Source organism: Sarcophilus harrisii, chromosome 6 (assembly GCF_902635505.1).
Source record: "Sarcophilus harrisii chromosome 6, mSarHar1.11, whole genome shotgun sequence".
In the NCBI taxonomy this organism is placed as follows: Eukaryota; Metazoa; Chordata; class Mammalia; order Dasyuromorphia; family Dasyuridae; genus Sarcophilus; species Sarcophilus harrisii.
The window spans coordinates 84,356,323-84,373,380 of record NC_045431.1 but is presented as its reverse complement, the minus strand read 5'-3'; the positions used below and the strand labels follow the sequence as shown (position 1 = coordinate 84,373,380).

The 17,058-nt window shown below is 33.6% G+C and overlaps 1 long non-coding RNA gene across 1 annotated transcript in view; it reads left to right on the top strand.

Annotated features, from left to right (window-relative positions):
• The first annotated feature begins 1,773 nt into the window (after window positions 1-1,773).
• The window catches only part of LOC116420018, a 56,060-nt gene continuing 40,775 nt past the window's right edge, over window positions 1,774-17,058 (top strand). Inside the window, exon 1 of the long non-coding RNA XR_004230345.1 lies at window positions 1,774-1,941. This is a non-coding gene — a long non-coding RNA (uncharacterized LOC116420018). The remainder of the gene's footprint in view (window positions 1,942-17,058) is intronic.

Below are 17,058 nucleotides of genomic sequence, written 5' to 3'. Positions count from 1 at the left end.
TCCCTTCCTAATTTTTTATTTTATCTTTCTTTGGAGAGACTGAGTTGCACAGGGAGAGAAGGCATTGATAGGTTGTTATTTGCAGAGAAAATCTTATTACCTCCCCACCCCCAACTCAGCAGTGTTCTGAATTTCTTTGTTACTTTTGAGGACATCAACATCCCACAGTCAGCTAGGTTCACAGCCTCAGTGTGATATTTAGCTCCTCTCTCTCCCTCTTTTCACATATACAAACCAGTTGCCAAATCTTGTCATTTTACCTACATAACATTTCTCACATCTGTCTCCTGTGCACTCACACAGCTACAGCTCTGATTCAGACCCTCATCACCTCTTGTAATGGTTATTACAATAGCTTCCTAATTAGTCTCCCTGATTCAAAACTCTTCCTCATCCAATTCACCCTCCATACAAATGCCAAAATGATTTTATTTAAAGGGAATGTTTAAATGAGTTATTCCTTTACTTAATAAACTCCAGTGTTTACCTATGAACTCTGTGATAAAGTATTATTCTTTCTCTCACCCTTTCAACATTTCTATTTTTATACTTTTTAATGAATACCTATTAACATTTTAAAGTATCTAATTTATAAATAAATAAATACAGGGATAATATATTTTTAACTGATCAGGTTGTATAACCAAGAAATTTGGAAACTACTAATTAGGACAACCCTTTACATCTGTTCCTCTGCCTGGTATCAACCCCAGGGAACAAAATGTCCCTCCCAGGATAAAGTCATTACTTTTAATCTCATCACCATGCTGCTTATTGAAGGCTTGATTGACACCCCCTCCCTAACCTCCCCTTCAAATTGATTGGAATGCTGGAGGGCAAAGTACCAAAATCTTTCCAATGATTTCCTTTATAGAGGGCAGAAATTAAACTCTCAATTCCTCTTTGCATCTTTTGGTTTATTTGGTTTCCATTACATAGAACAAAATACCCTGGTATATCTCAGTTCCCCATTCTACATCCCCACATTAGACTGTAGGTTTTGTGAGGGCAGGGACTGTCTTTTTCTTAATTTTAGCAAAGTGTCTAGTATATAGCAGATGCTTAACAAAAGTTATTGGGTTGGAATTATTGGATAGTACCTGAAAAAGAATGCCCACTAAAACCCAACAGGGAAATGTCATGGCTGCTTTGCTATAAGACTCATGGAGATGGAGAACTAATTACTTTCCAAAGGAAACCATTCTGCTCTGGATAGTTTTAATTGTTAGGAATTCTTCCTTAAATTCAATCTAATATTCAGATTATCTATCTATCTATCTATCTATCTTTCATTTATCTAAAATGTTTCTATACCATCTATGTTATGTATTTATCATTTACCTATCATGACCTATCTGTCATCTATGTTTCATTTATCTAAAATATTTGTATAAATTTACCTGTTAATTTATTGCCATGATATATCATCTATTATCTATCAAACTTATACATATGCTACATATGTATATGCATATCTTATATATTTATGTTGGAGAAACACATGATGTGACATTTAAAAAAGAAAATCTAAGATATGTATTAGGACATTTTCCTTCTATTTTTATAGAGTCTTTTAAAGGAAGAAAAAAATAAGATAATCTCATTAATACCAATATGTGGTTTCTTTTTGACAAAGAACAATTTTCTTGATTAAACTAGGATGTTGCCCTTAAAATATGCAGTCAGTTACCATGGCAACAGCTTTACTTTGACACACAGCTTATCTTGTTTTAAAGAGAGCAAGCAGCAGCCTGTTGTTATGGCAATGGGAGATCTAACACTCCCCCAACATGTCTACCTCAGAAAAGAGGGGGGTACATAAGACAGGAAAATATAATTAATCCCCTGCCTACACTCTCTGCATCAATAAGAATTTGCTTATCTTTGATATCATTCAGAAATTATCACAGGAAAAGACCATTTATACCATCTACTCCCGTGGTAAGAGCCTATGTCCTGGGCACATAGTCAAGGTTCACCATATTTTATTTATTAGCTGTAATAAATAATATTAACACCATGTTATGATTTCAATTTTACTTATTGGGAGGCAGGAAATCCAAAGTTGCAATCACCATAGCAACTGTACTTATTCAGCCTCCAGGATATAAGATCAGAATGTTTTATTCTTATCACTGAAAACATGGACATTTAACAGTATGCTCTATATGATTAAGATATTTGATTGGTTAATAAGTGTCTCTTTACTGACTTGTTTTTGTTTCTATAAAATCTCCACTGATATATATATGTATATATCTTTAAATGCTTAATGATATTAAAAAACCCAAAATGACCTAAATAAAAATTTCAATCATGAACTAAGTGAAAACTTGAATGTTAATTGCTCTGAAATGTTAATATTTTTAAATTAAAAATGTAATTTTATTGACCCACAGAAGGGAAAAAAATATGTCCTAATTTTTGCTTTATGTCAGAAAACAGTTCATTTGATTATAGGATCATATTTAGAGAGAATTCAGATTTCATGTAATCCAACTATCTCATTTTCCAGATGAGGAAACTCATCTACCCTTGTTAAATATGCTCTTCTGGTATGATTGAATAGACCTTTCTTACTGTTGAATGACCTGTGAGTGACTCATTTCATTAGAACATTGAACCTGAACTAATAGGTGTATCAAGCTTGAGCCCCTCATAAATGGGAACTAATGACCTCTCATTCGGTGATCACATCATATAACCTCTCTGTTTCACATGACTGTTTTAAATTTGCTTATTCTTCTTCCTAGTTTATGCTATCTAGATGAATTGTGATCTTTTTCATATGCTTTTTTCTCTCTTCTGACACTGCTACCATGCTGTTGCAGGCCCTCATCATCATATACCTAAACTATGAAATAGATTTCTGCTTAATTACTAAGTCTTTCCCCTTTCTAAACCATCTTCTACTCAGCTGCCAAACTGATTTTCCTAAAGAACAAGTCTCACCATCCTCTTCCTCAGTAAATTCCACTGGCTTTCTATGACCTCCATGATCAAACCTAAAATCCTCTGCCATTTAAAACTCTTCATAACTAAACCTATCATATCCCCACACTTCTAGTTTTTTAAAATAACTTATACCTTCATATTCTCTGTGATTCAGGGAAGCCACTTCACCTCTTTTTTACCTTAGTCTACTAGAAAAGAAAATGGCAAACCATTTAGATGTCTTTGCAAGAAAACCCCATGAACAGTATGGTCCAGTAAATCACAAAAAGTTGGATAAGAATGAACTACATCAATTCCATCTTCTCTAAGTTTCTAGACTATATTTAAATAAGTATTTAAATCATAATATAAATGTTTTACAACTTTAACTTATTTCTCCCATCACATTCTTTCAGTTGTTGTTGTTGTCGTTTTTTCCTTGAGGGGTAGAGTGTTGAAAAACTTGCCGGTAAATCATTGTCTATAAAGACAATGTAATTTCTTTGTGCATACAACAGTATGAGATTAATTTGCATTCATTATTATCAATGTTATACAGTTACTGTACCATTACATTCTTTTTTTATTATAGCTTTTTATTTACAAGATATATTCATGGGTAATTTTTCAGCATTGACAATTGCCAAACCTTTTGTTCCAACTTTTCCCCTCCTTCCCCTTACCCCTTCCCCCAGATGGCAGGTTGACCAATACATGTTAAATATGTGGAAGTTAAGTTAAATACAATATATGTCCAAACAGTTATTTTGCTGCAGTACCATTACATTCTAAAAAGTTTGAAGACAATTGGTATTACACAAGATTTTCTGATTTATAGAGCATTGATTTGGGAACTGTTGATTGGATTTAGCTAATGACTAAAGCTTTTTCATTCTGACATTTCCCTTTTTAACATATTAGTAAAAATTGTGGCATTTGAAAGTAACTGCCAAGAATTTGTATTTTTTTTAAATTATTAAGAATTCTAGGAAGTCAATGCAACTGGAGCTCTGATCATTTCTCGACATTTCTCTGTGATTCACAGGGTAGAAATCTAGTCTTTTAGTTTTGTTCTAAAGCTGTTTCTCTTTTGATTGGATAATACCGTTGCACAAGCAAGGAATCTCAGAGTTAGAAGGATATCATAGGTTATTTAACATAATTCATTTCTGTAAAAGAATCCCTTTAATCCTCCTACCCTCTCCAAAGTACCTTTGCTTATAGACTTGAGTGAGAAGAAAACTCTATTTCAATTTTTGGAAAGCTCTACCTGTTAGAAAGCCTTTTTCCTCCTTTCATCACACCTATCTTCCTACATCCCTCATTCACTACTTGCATAAAGCCAGACCAAAGATAATCTTTCTTCTATATAAGAGCCCTTCTTGATGACAATTGATGACAGCTATTAACTCTTGCTCTTTTTTAATTTATTATCTTTTCCAAACCAAACGTATCTAATTCCTTCAACTGATCTTTACAGTGTTGATTATCCTGCCAGCTTATTAATGTCCTTTCTCAGATGTGACACCCAGAACTAAAGATGATACTGCCCAAATGATCAGATGAGAGTAAAATACAATCGAGTTATAAAATTTGAAAAGAAAAAAAAAGCTCTTATAGTTCTAGTATCTCTTACATTATAAAACTATTTTTATCATATATTAAAATATTCTTCAGGTGCCACATCAAGGGCTGTCTAGGAAAGAACAAATCCCACCTCTTTGTATAAGGTCCTTAAGAGACTGCATCTTCATGTTCTCTTTCTTTTGCCCTTCCTTAAAACTAATTACATTCTTCTACAGAGAGATTTTTAGCCGGTGTGATCTAAGCTTAGAGAACATTCATTTGAATATAGTTTCTCAAATATGCTATCTTGGGTCTCAGTCTTCTCATTTACAAAATGAGAGGGTGGTACCGGATACTTTAATGTACTCTTAAAGATGCACTTTAATTTAAAAATCATGGGTCTATGAATCAGTTCAATAACTAGGTTATGGCAACTGGGATTATGCCCCAGTTTGCCAAATTTAGAGGGAAATGACAGCATTTAATAGTCTTTAAGCAGAATGGAAGCAAAAGAGTTTAGCATATATTATTGAATTAGCTTAAAAAGGAGCCTTGTATAGAATAAGCTATGATAAGGGCCTACTGTTTGAGGGTTCTGTTATTCCCCACTATTGCTTAATGTTTTATTCCTATTTCCCACCTGAAGGCTTGCTTTATTTTACTTGAATAGTTTGTACTATTTGCTCCAGATGCAGCATTTTCTAGCTATGTCTCTGCAATGAACAGATGCTGGATTATGATCTATGTTAGTATTTTCCTTTGCCAGAACTTTTGAGGATAGAATAATTCCCTTGCTCTTGCAAATTGCCTGATAATCATTATCCTGTTTCTTGGATTAGAAATAATTGATGAGATAAAAGAAGGGATATTGAGCTTCATACAAATTTTTGAGTTCTAAATTGCACAAGGAACCCTGATTTAATGTCTAATAGAAGGTAGTAAGTTTCCCCCAATAATATTTCTCTTACAATTTATTTTTTCATTATGGGTTTACTTCTTTTCTTGTCCTCTTGAACCCCTTCCAATTGTTCTTGCTTATCCTGGAATTTTAATTAGATTTTTATTATATCTTTTGCTTTTATATCACCTTAATTTCCTTGTTCCTCTTTCCTCTTCCTCACCTACCTATGAGCTATACCTTGTGAATATGACTACAGAATTTTTGGTGTTAAAAGGGTCAAAGGACTTGCACAAATAGATTTTGTTTTTGGTATCCCTATATTGTTTATTGAATTAATGTTAGTGATGGCATTATTCATCTAAGTGGGAACATTCTGCTATAAGTTAATTATAGAATGTTTCAAAATAAAACCTCACTAGATCAGACCACAAAAAAAATTAGAGGAAAAGACAATGGAAACACTTATGAAATAGAATAATATTCTTCACTGAAGAGATAATGCTGGGGCCTTCCTCTCATCCACCCACCCCAACTTTGCCTTTTGGGTGACAACTTATTATTTCCTTAAAGTAGAGAATCCCTGCTACAAGGATTCAAACTCACACCTTGCTTATAATCTATAGTTATATACTGCTAAATATAGCTTTACAAGTCTTGAAGTTCTGCAAGGCTAATTGATTTAATTCCCATCAACGCTAATATATATATATATCAGAGCCATTACTTGAACCTAGGACTTCTAGGTTCTAAAACTAGATTTCTAAATACTAGACCACTTTACCTCCCTGCCTTTTCCTTTAAGTTGTTATTGGTTAATTCCTTTCATGAAAGAATAACTTTTTTCAGCTGACTTTATGAATATGGTTATGATGTCATTATAAAATCATCATTTCCTATAAGTTTTGTAAACACCATTTCTAACTTATCCTTTAGCCTTCATCCCATTCAGAGATATTTCTTCATGCCTTTGATTTGATCATTATCAAGCCATTTTTTCTCTAGTGGTAAATTTGAGAACAATAACACCAAAGAATTCATTTATTACGCATTTCCTACATCTAAAGACTTCTTAGATATTGGTTTCCTCATTCATAAAGCAATAGGGACTGGTCTCAATGAATGAGTATGAACTCCCTTTTAGCTCTGAAGTTCTTTGATTTTTTTCTGCACACGTAGTCCACTATCTTTGTAGGTCACTGAGTCAACAAGCAGTTTATTAAGTGCTTGTTATATGTCTGATAGTGTGATAAGTTCTAGGAATAAAAGTTCAAACACAAAGAAAGACAGTCCTTGGACTCAAGGAGTTTACTTTCTAATGGACAAACCAATACTTGCTTCATGTAAGTGGCCCCTTCAGTCGACCTCAAAGTAAAGAGTCTTTATATAATTTGTCACAGGACATAGGGAAGGGAAGGAGGCAGATAGGGGACCAAGAGTCCCCAGTGAAGAGAGGAAGCCAGCTCATGGTTCTGGGTCAGTTGTGGACCAGGGACAGAGAAAGTTAGAGCAATGTGGGCCATGGTGTAGGGCGCAGACCCCTGGAAGCCAGACATAGAGGGTAGGTTATATACCCACTGGGGGAATGACAGATGTTACAGGAGTGAATAGAGAGAAAATGGACAATAAGGAGCTAGGTAAATTGGGACAAAGGCTTCTTCACTTAGCACAGGAGATTTCAAGTCAAGCCTTTTCTTCCATCACCCCAGTCTTTTCACCTCTCTCCCACTGAGTGTCACAAATCTGTTCTGCTTTAATTTGAAGATTTTTTAGATTTTTATTATTATTTTCATTACTATTACTATTAGGAGCAATAGCAGTAGTAGTAGTAGTAGTAGCACTAGTAGTAGTTAGTAGTAGTAGTAATAGTAGTAGTAGTAGCAGCAGAAGTAGTAAGTAGTAGTAGTACTACTACTAGTAGTAGCAGGAGTGGGAAGCTCCAGATTGGTAAGCTGAGGGGCAGAAGCTAAGAGATCACAATAATATACTAAAGTTAACATAGGTATTTTTAGGAATACTGATTCCACCTTGCCCCCAGAATTCTTTATGTAAAGTCAATTTACATAGTATGAATTTATACAACCAAGGACCATCTGTATCTAAATTGAAGCTAATATGGGAAAACAAGAAAATATCTCATAGGTCCATGGGTATAATGGAGAAATTTTGAGGAATGCATCCTGATTGGAAATGAAGAAATGGTTGTTTTGAGTACCTTTCTTACATGGAAGCTTTATTTAGTAATAGGGAACCCTCTACCCTCCAAATAGAAGGAAAAATCCCAGAGATTGAGGTTATTTCCAAGTAATATGCTGAAGTGTTCTTAGAGGTTTAAGAAATCCCTGGAATATGATCAAAAAGTCCATAAATGTGCCATCTAATAGCATGGTGGTACACCAAATCCCTATACATCTGCTCTGTATTTCTCATTTTCTCTACCACTATTTCTCTCACTCATAGGCAACAAAGTGACCAACTATTTTACATTAGCTCTTTTCTGCTTCCTAATGAAGTATTTCTTTCTCCCTTTACCCTTTGTGCTTTATTTAGAAAGATGTAACAGATGTATCAAGGTTTCGCATATTTGGCAGTTTCTTCAAATCTACTTTTAGCATCACAGCAAGTTCCTGTATTTTGTATCTGTCACAGAACACTCAACAATGGAGTCTGAGAAAAAAAAAATGTGCATGGTTCTTCCTCAGAGACCAAACACATAGTCAATCAGAGTAAAATAATAGAATTAAAGATTTTAACATTTAGACAGTTACTTATGAGCTGTCCTATAATTTAAAGTTGATTATTTCACTCTTTGCCATCATGAAATTGTGCTTAATAAACATTCCTAATATAGCAGATACAAGAAACATATAATTGTTTTCATTTCTAATTCTAATTTGAATGTGATCATGACATTTGGCAATAATAGAGAAGGATCTTAGTTTTTCCAGTGTTAAATTATTCACTAGATATAAATTAGTAAACTTGGAAATGGTATGAAGAAAATAAGAGGCATCATAGTTAAGTGCAGTCAGTGACCAGTTCTAAAAGAATCCATGCTTCAAAAGCAGGCTGTTTGTAATTGCAGAATTCCCAATAAAATTTGACTCAATGAAAGTAATATGATATGATGTAATTTATTCTCTTCTGCATAAATATGAACCAAATGTAAACTATCCCATGAGAGAGGAGAGTATATATTTTGTAACTAAGAAAAAATCTTCTGGAGTGAAGTTTTGATTTTTTTTAAGATTTCTTTTTTGAAAAATTTATTAATTTTATGTTTAATTAATGTAAGTTATTTATTTGCTTAAAGTAGTTCTTAAAAGAATATTGCTGTTACTATATATAGTGTTTTCTTGGTTCTGTTTATTTCACTTTTCATTATTTCATGTAAGTCTATCCATGTTTTTCTAAGACTATTGGGCTCATTTTTTTATAATGCAGTAGTATTCCATCACAATCATATACCATACACATACATATATGTATATATGTGTATAATATGTATATATACATATTCTTAATTTCATTTATATATATATATATATAAACACTTCTCATTTTTTCCCTCATTGATATATTGTGGGGGTGAAGAATGGCTATTCTGGATTTATGATTTCATTGGTGTAAGTATTTCATGCCATGAAAACTCCCCATTGATGTAGATCAAAAATTTTCTATGAGTTCTGATTTAGGAAGCTGATTATATTGTGTAAAGGTTAAATAGTTTGCTTGAATCATACAACTAATGGAAAGAGAGAAAGGACTTCAACCTAGGCATTCTTTATGTCTCTCTATTTACATAATCTCTGAATTTTAAAGATATACCTGACTTAGTAAATTACACAGGCTTTGTACTTTTAAGACTTCTTACCAGTAGAATTAAGACAGTGGTTAATATGCTCTTGATAACAATTTTTGTCATAGCTCAATGTGATATGTGTATTCTTGAAGCATAAATCACGATAAGGAGAGATAAGACACTATGGTATATATCAAAACATATTCAACCTTCCAGGTTGAATAAACAAGTTCTTTTCAGATTTGTAGATGGCAGACTTGTATTCTGATTAGTCAACTGACAATGTTAAAATTTTTCTTCACATTTATATTGAATATTAGCTTAATTACACAGACACTTCAGATATGAACTGAACTGAACCACAGAATTGAATAGGGAACTGAACAGGCTTTATTTCCTTTGGAAATTTATACATTATTTTCAAAATTCCAAACTATTTGCTTATATGATTCCTTCTTTTCAAAAATTGTTGTTTAGATGCCATGACTTCACATCATGGATCATTATCATATTAAATATTCCAAAAAAAGTATGCAACCTAAAGGGCAGTGAGCAAATGTATGCTTTATGTGAGTGGGATATATATATACATGTGTGACTTGTATACAAGAAGGCACCAAAATGATACTATCAAAAATTTGTACAAGAATAAAGCAGTGAAATTTGTTAGTGTAACAAAAATAAAAGGAAACAGGAAGCTTGGGTCTTGAACTGGAATCTGTATTAAAATATCAAGAAGAAAATTTGTTTTATCATAGATCCTTTAAGTATAATTTATGAATTAGCATGAAAAATAATTAATAAGCAAATGTTTATTAAGTGCTTGCTATGAGTCAGGCATTAGGATAAATAAAATAAATAAACTCCTCTTTTCTCTTCATGCTATCCTTTAACAATTTCAAGTCTAGATAGAGCAAATAGACTAATTTGGCTATAATGCAAAATATGTGAGTGCTTGGAAGGTGAAATAAATCTGGAAAGATAGGTAGAAGTCAAACGTTGAGGGGTTAAAAATATTATGCTGCATAGTTTGCATTTTATCCTACAGGCAATAAAGAACTTTTGAAGATTTTTGACTAGGGAAGTAATATTGTCAAGTCTATGCTCTAAGAAGGTTGATTTGCACTATTGATCAGAGAAAAGCAAATTAAGACACCTCTGAAATACCACTACACACCTCTCAGACTCGCTAAGATGACAGGAAAAAATAATGACGAATGTTGGAGGGGATGCAGGAAAACTGGGACACTGATGCCTTGTTGGTGGAGTTGTGAATACATCCAGCCATTCTGGAGAGCAATGTGGAACTATGATCAAAAAGTTATCAAATTGGGCATACCCTTTGATCCAGTAGTGTTTCTACTGGACTTATATCACAAAGGGATCTTAAAGGAGGGAAAGGGACCCACATGTGCAAAAATCTTTTGACAGCCCTTTTTGTAGTGTCAACCAGAAATTGAGTGGATGCCCATTAGTTGAGGAAGGCTGAATAAATTGTGGCATATGAATGTTATATAATACTATTCTGTAAGAAACAACCACCAGGATGATTTCAGAGAGGCCGGGGAAGACTTACGTGAACTGATGCTGAGTGAAATGAGCAGAACCAGGAGATCATTGTACACAGCAACAACAGGACTATATGATGATCAATTGTGATGGACGTGGCTCTCTTCAACAATGAGATGATTCAAGCCATTTCCAATTTTTCAGTGATGAAGAGAGTCATCTACATTCAGAGAGAGGACTGTGGGAACTGAATGTGATTCACAACATAGCATTTTCACTAATTTTGTTGTTGTTTGCTTGCATTTTATTTTGCTTCACTTTTTCTTTTTCTTTTCCACTAGTTTGATTTGAATTTTCTTGTGCAGCATGGTAATTGTATAAATATGTGTACATATATTGGATTTAACATATATTTCTACCATGTTTAACATATATTAGACTACTTGCCATCTAGGAGAGGATGTGAGGCGAGGGGGGATATTGGAACACAAGGTTTTTCAAGGGCTGATGTTGAAGACTTATACATGCATATGTTTTGAAAAATAAAAAAAGCTTTAATATAAAAAAAGGAAAAAAACAAAATTGATTTGTCAGCAGCATGGGGAATAAATTAAAGAAGAAATTAAAATGGAAGGAAGATCTCTTAGAAAAGAATTGTTGTGTAGTTAATTGTGCGAGCAATTTAAAATCATGAAACCTGTTTTAAATTTTGCCTCAAATGTATGCAATGTTATCAAGGGTAATATCTGATATGAAACTTTTCCTCCAAATTAAAAGACATTTAATAAAATAATTTCCAAGTCAAATATTGTCCCAATTCTCAAACCAGAAGAGAGAAAGCAGAAAAAGTAGTGAGTAATATCACAAATTGATATTGAAATAAGAATTTTGAATGTGATATTAGCAAACAAATATATTAATATATTCAAAAAATCATTATTTTCAGTTTAGACATATTAGAAATTCAGTAATATCTCAATTAGGAATTTATGTGTACAATATATCACCTTAATAAAATGAAATGATATCAATAGAACAAACAAAGCCTATGGGGGGAAAAAGAATACTCAATTTTGTTAAAAATGCTAAGAAAAAAATAACATAGTAGTGAAATAACTTATCTTCTATGCAATCAAAATTCTCTATCTAAAATAAATAACTGGAATTATTTGTAAAAGTAATATTTAAGAAACCAGAACAATAACTAAATTTCTTTCCTTTCCCTTCCTTCTTATTCTTTCCTTCCTCCATCCTATGTTCCCTCCCTCCCTTCTTCCTTTTTTTCTATTCTCTTTCTTCTTCCTTTCAGTTCAGAGTTTGATGATCTATATCCACTTCCTGGAAAAACTACTAGTATATATTGGAAAGTCTGAGGTCTGTTTACCAGTTTGGACACTTTCTAGCGACAGATAATGTACAAATCACTTATATACTTAACCTTTGAGTCCCAATTTCTTTTTTTGTAAAATGAAGATGTCAACATTTTTCAGAGTTTGACAGTTTATATGGAATGTTTTGTGAATGTGGGCTATTGTTATTATTTTAATATAAAAGTTTTTCATTATATTTTTTCACATACAAATGGTACCCGAACATATTTTACCAAACCAAATAATATCTTTTTAAAAATGTATAATGGAGCATTCCTCCCCTATCCCTCCAAAAAAGAATAAAAATAGAAGTAATATCTTGCCAAAGTGTTTAAGTACTGCTATTGATTGCAAAAGGGAATTCTACTGCTCCATATATGATAATTTGAGGTGAGCCAAGAAAAGTAGAAGATGGCTCTTGACTGAAAGGGAAATAAGCCATCTTTATTTTTTGCCTGTGACATCTGGGATGGGAGGAAGGAAAGGGGATGATACATTGTCATATAAATCTCTATTATGATTTGTATTTTGGGAAGTTAACATATGGAATAGCATTTGGACACTGGTCTATGCAATAGGGGGTGGCAGGCAGACTAAAACCTGCAGCGTTTCTGATGGCAGACTGGAAAGATACTGTTGCCAGGAATCCTAAGGGAGTCATTGTCTTGACAGCTGAGTGTTAATGTCCTGGGTTCCATTCTTTAGTCGACTTGGGTTGTCAGACTCAATCTGTGAAATATCAAGTTGAGGGAGAGGAAGAGAAGTGTTAAAATGAAAACATGTTATGGTAAGCCCTCACCAGGCTTCATTCTCCACTGACAGTTATTCTTTGGAACCAATGAGTCATTGCCATGGCTCATTAGGTACCTCATCTATGCAAGTAAGTCTACTTTGCCTACTGAGTGGGCTGGGGTTAATGAAGCTAGGATAAGACAGGGATTTTCACCACATGCCCATATCTGCTAAGCATACAGCCCCAGATACAAATGGAGAACCTATGAACAAAACTGAATAGAACAATGAATTTTTGATCTGTTTTTGTCTTCATTCTTTTCCCAAATCTTATGTAATTGCCTATTGGTCTTTGACAGTCTTAACCCTAGGTCATACAGAATTAACCACATTCAACAAAATACAGATTTCTCCTTCTCAGCAGGCAGAGATGTTTGCAGAGGGAATTATTCTGGCTTGCAAATCTTCCTCTTGCTGTTCAACTGTCAGACTGAAGAATCTCAGTAAATACATGTCCTAGATCCTCAGTCTTTTATATATATGAGGGGTTTTGCCTGAAGTCTCTGGGAAACTGAAAGCTAAGCTTATCCTTCTGAAAGTGTTAATGGATTAGTCACCAAAGAAAGTGAACTTAAATCTCTCTCTCCCCCCACATCCATCACCCAGTTTATCCTTTCCAAGACATCATCTGGAATCATTTACAGGTGCTCCTTCTAAGCCCAGATCAATATCAAGCTTTTGTGTGGAATCACTGGAAAGGAAAGCATAAGCAAAGTATTTGCCTACCAGCCTGTATCAAGTCCTCTCATTGAAAGCCCGCATCTTGATGGCGCTTGGGTGATCCTAAGCAGCATTACCAGGAGTGCCTAGTGCCTACAGAGTGGCTTTGAAATCAGTCTGAACAACCGGAGAATGCAATTTATTTCCTGGCATTTCATGTTGGAAGGATTTATAATATTCACGCAAGGTGAAATGTTTCATCCTGTGTAGGAGGAGAGGGTGATGCAGAAATCTATTACCAGAGCTTTAATGACTTTTGTCCTCCAATGATTCCTGGGTGGGTTCGCTCCTTCCCCCCAACACCTTGTAAAGTTTATGGCCAGTGAATAAGCCGTGGCAAACTGAGTTGTGAATTATTATGAAACTCTTTATGTCTGATTATTTAAAAATAGGAAATGCATGTTAATTCCTCCCCCCCACACACACACACACAGAAAGAACTTAGGGAGGTTTTTTTAAAAAAAAAGATTTTTAAGACAGAACTTAGGGAGACCTAGATAAAAATCTTTGGCTGAATTCACAGAAAAAAAGAGTCTTTTTAGCTTCACCATGTCACTTTATAGATGAAAAAAAAAAAAAGGATTCCATTAGAATTCAGCATATTCCTTAAGTATAGATCTAGCTGAGACTGTCCTCTGAGCGATAAGCTTCAATGATTCCTTTTTGCCATTAGGAGAAAATACAAAGTCTTCTGTCTGTTGCTTAAAGGTTTAAAGGATGTTTCATGACCTGTCAGCAAATGATCTTCCTTCTCAGTCTGATTTCAGATTATTTTCCTTCAGGAGTTCTGCAGTTCAATCAAACTGGTCCCTTGGTTATTGTCCTTACTCACTATTTTCCATCTCCATATTTTTATACACGAGATCCTCCTTGCCAGATATGTCTCTTCTCCTCACCTCTCAGTTTTGTAATTCCTAATTCAGTTAGTCTCGGATCATGTATCTACTTTTATACAAAGTCTTTTCTAAACATCTCAGAAATTACCTTGCATATATTATTAAGGTAGTTATCATTGCTTTATTTCAGTAGAATGCCGGTTACTGAAATTTAGTTTTTTTGGTGTTGTACGGTTTTTTTTTGTTTGTTTGTTTTTTGGTTTTTGCCTTTATACATAGTGCAACACTTTGCCAATAGTTTAATAAATGCTTTGAATTGAATTAAATTGAATTAATTTTGTTTTATATACCCCAAAAACATCACAGTGTGATCCTGGGAGAGTCATTTAACCCTATTTCCCTTAGTTCTTCATTTGCAAAAGGAGCTGGAGAAGGAAATGTAAGGATAGTCTTTGTACCTTTGCTGGAGAAAACCTCAAATTGGGTCATAAAGAGGCAGACACAATTGAAGTGACTGAACAATAGCAAAGATGTTATTTCTCAACTGTGGACCTGTGCCCTTTGTTTGCTTTTCCAAGAAGAGCAATAAACATGCCATGAGTTTTTCATTCTTGTGCCTATTTTGACTCATAAACATGTTGTTAAAGTCAACCTGTTAAAGTCAAGAAACAGTTATTAAGCACCTACTAAATGCAAATAGAGTTGACTTAAAGGACCTTACACTTGTTTCTGGAGATGAGGGAGATGTAATATTCATAAAGGTAAATAGGAGGTAGCACTTGAGTTGAATTTTGAAGGAGGACCTATTTCCAAGACCACAGATTGGAATCATAGATTTAATCTTTGTCTATAAACCAGTGATTTTCTATGTGAGAAGATAACTAGAATAAAATTCATTGAGTGAACCGTTTCTATAAATATTTGGCTGAATTACACAAATTTCTTTAAAATGGAGAGTATACTTACAACTGCTTGATCATTTTATCTTCAGAGATTAAAAAAAAAGAAATTAAAGATATATTATATCTACATTATTTTTTAAATAAATTAGATTTTTTTTCTATTTTTTCAGTGAAGCAATCACAGTTTCTGGTATTTTGCCAGAAGTCACTTTGGAACATAGCCTTGGGAACAGGCTATGATTGGATCACTGGGCTAACCCAGACCCAGAAGAAAAGGGGATTAATTTGTTTAATATCATAGCTTCAGTTATATTAAAATGAGAATAACCTAACAGAATAACCTAATAGAAAAGACCATTGCAAGGTTAGCATCATTCCAAGAAAATTAATGACTAAAATTATCTAGAGGTTGGAGTACAGTTTTCTGGAACATTTCTGTTAAGGAAATCTGCCCATCTCATATTAGAATTAGGAGAATAACTTTCCTCAAAAGCAAGATTGCACTGATAATGAATGTACTAGAATAGTAGGTAGATCAAGATATCTCAGAACCTTATTTTCCTTTTATTTCTTTATTTTAATTGTTTTTTTTTTCCAAATCTGTAGTCAGTTCCTTATCTACTATGCCACATGAATAGCAGATCCTCAGTTGATAAATGTTTATAGTATTATTGAAGGTCATTTCTCTGTAATTCTTTTTCTTCTCCTCCTCCTCCTCCTCCTCCTTCTTCTTCTTCCTTTTTTGATAAGGCAATTGGGGTTAAGTGACTTGCCCAGGGTCACACAGCTAGGAAGTGTTAAGTGTCTGAGGTCACATTTGAATCAGGTCCTCCTGAATTCAGTGCTGGTGCTCTATGTACTGCACTACTTCGCTGCCCCCTCTTTACTTCTTTTAAAGGATTTTTTTCTTGCTTGTATATTTGATTATAGGAAAGATTATAAAGTATATTAATACAATAAGTTTAAGGTAAATTGCCCAGTGTTAAATTATGTCAGATTGTTAGTATTTTATTTAGTAAGATATCCATGAAATTTTTGTAGAAAGGGGAAAAATTCCTTTAAAAAAGCAACATTTGGGAGAAAATATATTGAGTTGGTTTCTAGTCCTTTTCTGAAAATACACAAGTGACTTTTACAACTACTTAATCTTGCATGGATTTTACTTTTTCCCATATGTAAAATAGATGATGTTTATTGTCTCTTTGTAGAAACAGATTGAGAGTTCACCAGCCTATCCCTCAACCAATACCAAAGAAAATATTAAAATTATGCTCCTATGAGAATTTTGGACTAATCTAAAAAAGAAACTTTATTAGTCTTTCTTTATCAATTTTGAAACAATGTCCTATTCTCAATTTTTTTTCATTATTCTTATCTACAATTAATCATGCGTCAGTTTTTTGTAGTTTTTTTTTTCTGTATTAGATTATTAAATGATTGCAAAAGGCTTAAAGGAACCGACCTTACCCCAGTTGATATAGTACCACACAGAATTATTATGGCATACTAGTTATCATTTTGTTGAAATATCAGGTATGTGTCATGATATTGTTTTTGAAAAAATGCAAATTCAGACAGTCTCTAACCCAAGCAAAGAATGAGGTATACATACTCATTAGGAGGGGCAAACTCCCTGAAGAAGTCAGCAGCCCAACAAAACAAGATAAGGATTTTTATAGAATAAATGGTACTGATTATATCATTAGACAGATACACTTTGAGGTTACAG